The sequence below is a fragment of the Cervus canadensis genome, chromosome 20, assembly GCF_019320065.1.
Source record: "Cervus canadensis isolate Bull #8, Minnesota chromosome 20, ASM1932006v1, whole genome shotgun sequence".
NCBI lineage: Eukaryota > Metazoa > Chordata > Mammalia > Artiodactyla > Cervidae > Cervus > Cervus canadensis.
This window is the reverse complement of record NC_057405.1, coordinates 26,524,748-26,529,505: the sequence shown is the minus strand read 5'-3', so window position 1 is coordinate 26,529,505 and position 4,758 is coordinate 26,524,748. Positions and strand designations below refer to the sequence as shown.

The 4,758-nt window shown below is 39.5% G+C and overlaps 1 non-coding gene across 1 annotated transcript; it reads left to right on the top strand.

The window, feature by feature from the left end:
- The first annotated feature begins 3,512 nt into the window (after positions 1–3,512).
- Positions 3,513–3,620, top strand: LOC122422978. The gene has a single exon (XR_006264060.1). It is a non-coding gene; the product is annotated as a U6 spliceosomal RNA (small nuclear RNA).
- The last annotated feature ends 1,138 nt before the right edge of the window (positions 3,621–4,758 follow it).

Below are 4,758 nucleotides of genomic sequence, written 5' to 3'. Positions count from 1 at the left end.
TTTATGTCAGCAATTTCAGTGTGATTAAAACAAGGTTTTGGAACACCATTCTGACTTGCATTGTTCTGAGACAGAAGTTCTAGAATATTGCCCAAAATATTTTCCCACAAAACAAGTCCTACCTACAGCAAAATGGAGTATCCAAAGGAAAAATGGAAATATTGTGAAAAGTTAAAAGATCATGTATTTGAACTTGTTATGACCCGCTGACATTTTATTTGTGATAAAAACTTACTCAACATATTAAATCAAGATGGGGATTGAAGGAAACATGCTTTAATTTACCTATTAGGTAGACGTGGTTTCATTAGGAATTTATTTGACTGCAGTTAATAGAATACACAATTGATGGTGTCTTAAACTGTAAGAACATTTACTATTTACCCTACACTTCATTGACCAAAAGTGGCTCTCGTTCCAACAGAGCTGCTTAACTTTAATCCATTTTGAAATGTATTTCCCAGATGTCTTTTTGAAAAATTTTTAAAGGATGGAGGTTTTGCTACTAAATGCCACTGTCAAATTGAGGTCCCTGGTCCCTACTAAGAGAATGAACAGGGTTTCCCAACTGCCTGAATGATTTGCTTTTTGCAGAATGAACACAGGTTGGCTTCTTGAATTTGCTCCCAAACATTTACCTACTCTCTGAAGAGCTTTTAATGGAGGCAGAGCTATGGCAGAAGAAACAGCAAGACTGACCTGGTCCCTGCCAAGAATCAATATAGGAGAAGCTGCTGGCTCCCTCCTCCAAAATCAGCTCTAGAAAAACTACAGATGCTTAAGGAGAACACAGATTGCATGAATCAATAACATAAAAAAGATAAGATAAACCCAGAGTCTGATGTCCACTATAAACAGACTTGAGCAAGAGTTGGGTAGCTGAAGCCCAGGAAAGAGAACTGAGAGAAAACATACATTAGTTGCTAAGTCCTGTCTGATTTTTTGTGATCCAATGAACCGTAGCCCACCAGACTTCTCTGTCCTTGGAATTCTCTAGGCAAGATGATTTTATTTACTTGATTTACTAGAGTGGGTTGCCATTCCCTTCTCCAGAGGATCTTCCCAACCCAGGGATCAAACCCAGGTCTACTGCACTGCAGGCGGATTCTTTACCATCTGAGCCACCTGGGATGTATTGAGAATAGGCTGTAGGAAAGCCTTTTAAATTCTGTTCTTGCCTCAGCTCAATTTGTCTTTAGAGACTCTTTTCTTGACTGTAAAACAGTTATCAGTAGCAATCACTGAGGCCATTTGTGATCACCAAGAGGAAATGTCAGGGCAGTGTACAAACCCAGCTAGGGTAGAGAATTTGGAAAAGAGATAGCCCTACCCATCCTCAACACTTCAAAGCACGGGGCTGTGGATTATAATCCTGGAGGCTGTCTTCTCCGATGCTACAAGAGATTCAAGATAGTGGATAACAGGGTGAACCATGAACTTCCAGATGTTCAATCTGGATTTAGAAAAGGTAAAAGAACCAGATCAAATTGTCAACATCTGCTAGATCATAGAAAAAGCAAGAGAGTTCCAGAAAAACATCTGTTTCTGCTTTATTGACTACGTCAAAGCCTTTGACTGTGTGGATCACAACAAACTGTGGAAAATTCTTCAAGAGATGGGAATACCAGACCACCTGGCCTGCCTTCTGAGGAATCTGTATGCAAGTCAAGAAGCAACAGTTAGAACTATTGCTAACATGGAACAACAGACTGGTTCCAAATTGGGAACAGAATACGTCAAGGTTGTATATTGTCAGCCTGCTTACTTCACTTATATGCAGAGTCAGTCATGTGAAATGCCGGGCTGGATGAAGCACAAGCTGGAATCAAGATTGCTGGGAGAAATATCAATAACCTCAGATATGCAGATGACACCACCCTTATGGCAGAAAGTAAAGAAGAACTAGAGTCTCTTGATGAAAGTGAAAGAAGAGAGTAAAAAAGTTGGCTTAAAACTCAACATTCAGAAAACTAAGATCATGACATCTGGTCCCATCACTTCATGGCAAATAGATGGGGAAACAATGGAAACAGTGACAGACTTTATTTTGGGAGGCTCCAAAAGCACTGCAGATGGTGACTGCAGCCATGAAATTAAAAGACACTCCTTGGAAGAAAAGCTATGATCAACCTAGACAGCATGTTAAAAAGCTGAGACATTACTTTGCCAACAGAGGTCCATCTAGTCCAAGCTATGGTTTTTCCAGTAGTCATGTATGGGATGTGAGAGTTGGACAATAAGAAAAGTTGAGCACCAAAAAATTGATGCTTTTGAACTGTGGTGTTGTAGAAAACTCTCGAGAATCCCTTGGACTGCAAGAGATCCAACCAGTCAGTCCTAAAGAAAATCAGTCCTGAATATTCATTTGAAGGACTGATGTTGAAGCTGAAACTCCAATACTTTGGCCACCTGCTGGGAAGAGTTGACTCAGTTGAAAAGACCCTGAAGCTGGGAAAGATTGAAGACAGGAGGAGAAGGGGATGACAGAGGATGAGATGGTTGTATGGCATCACTGACTCAATGGACAAGAGTTTGAGTAAGCTCTGGGAGTTGGTGATGGACAGGGAAGCCAGGCATACTGCAGTCCATGTAGTTGCAAAGAGTCGGACATGACTGAGCTACTGAACTGAACTGATTGAAACCATCCACCTTGGCCAGGCAAGATAATAAACCCTGCATAAGATGTTTCAAAACAGGAAGTGTATGGAAGCATCAGTTGCTCAGTGTCCTACCCTTTGTGACCCCATGGATGGTAGCCTGCCAGGCTCCTTTGTACATGGATCTCTCCAGGCAATAATACTGGGGTGGGTTGCCATTCTCTTCTCCAGGGGATCTCCCTGATTTGAACCCAGGTCTCCTGCATTGCAGGCAGATTCTTTACCATCTCAGCCATGAAAGAAGTCCCAGAGGATGGAGCAAGTGGGAATTATTAGTGAGGGCTCTATGGTTCCTGGGCTCCTCCCCTCTCCCCTCCCTAGTCTGCTGCTACTGGCACTGACTAGGGACTTGCCTTCAGCCCCTCTCAATATTACCATAAAGAACAGCTGGTAACCCCAGAGGAGAAAGAACACACACACTCAACATGATAAACAAGGCATCTGAGGAGTATAACATCTATTTTTTTAAGTGAACAAACTGGAAAACATACCATTTGAAGAAGAATCATTAGAACAAACAAAATTGTTTTAAATTAGGCATGATAGATATTCTTTAGGAGATAAGGGATAAAATGAAACAAGGACAGAAAAAACTTTTTAAATAGCCCAATGGAAATATTAGACATGAAGATAAAGCAGTCAAAATAAAGAATATAGTGGATCAGGGTAATAGCAGGCAGATAATTTAAAGATGACTTGCAAGAAAACTGAGATAAGGCAATTCCCCAAAAGGCAGCCAAAAGGATAAAATGAGAAAAGCTTAGAGCTATGAAAGACTAAAGTAGAATAGCAATATCCACATAAAGAGTCTTGAGAGGAGATGCAGGAAAAGCTTTAGACAAAATTCAACACCCAGTGCTCACTCCGGCAGTACATATAGTGAAATTGAAATGAAACAGAGAAGATTAGCATGGCCCCATGTGCAAGGATGACATGCACTTTTGTGAAGCATTCCATATTAAAAAAAAAAAAAATCAACACCCCTTTATGAAAAAAACTTTCCAAAAAGTGGACATAGAGGGAACATACCTCAACATAATGAAGGCCGTTATAACAAACCCACAGAAAACATTATTCTCAGTGGTGAAAAACTGAAAACATTTCCTCTAAGATCAGGAATAAGATTAGGGTGCCCATTCTCACCACTATTCAATATAGTTTTGAAAGTCCTAGTCAGGGAAATGAGAGAAGAAAAAGAAGTAAACAGAATCTAGATTGGAAAAGAAATGAAACTATCACTGTTTGCAGATGACATGATACTATACATAGAAAACACTAAAGATGCCACCAGAAAGTTACTAGAGCTAATCAATGAATTTAGCAAAGTCACAGGATGCAAACTTAATACACAGAAATACCTTGCCTTCCTATACAATAACAATGAAAAATCAGAAAGAGAAATTAAGGAAACAATCCCATTCACTATTGAAGTAAAAAGAATAAAATACCTAGGAATAAACCTACCTAAGGAGACAAATCACCTATGTGCTGAAAACTGTAAGGCACTAATGAAAGAAACCAAAGAAAGACACGAACAGATGAAGAGATATACTATGTTCTTAGATTGGAAGAATCAATGTTGTGAAAATGCCTACTACCCAAAGCAATCTACAGATTCGATGCAATCTCTATCAAATTCCCAGTGGCATTTTTCATAGAACTAGAGCAAAAAAAGTTAGAATTTGTATAGAAACACAAAAGGCCCTAAATAGCCAAAGCAATCTTGAGAAAGAAAAATGAGCTGGGAGAATCAACCTTCCTGACTTCAGACAATACTTGCAAAGCCACAGTAATTAAGACAGTATTGCACTGCACAAAAACAGAAACATAGATCAATGGAACAAGATATAAATTCCAGAGATAAATGCATGCACCTATGGGCACCTTATCTTTGACAAAGGAGGCAAGAATATACAATAGAGAAAAGACAGCCTCTTCAATAAGTGGTACTGGAAAACCGGACAGTGGCATGCAAGAAAAATAAAATTAGAGCACTTCCTAACACCGTACACACAAATAAATTCAAGAAGCACTAAAAACCTAAACGTAAGGCCAGGAACAAAGAGACTCTTGGAGGGAAACATAGGCAGATTACTATTTG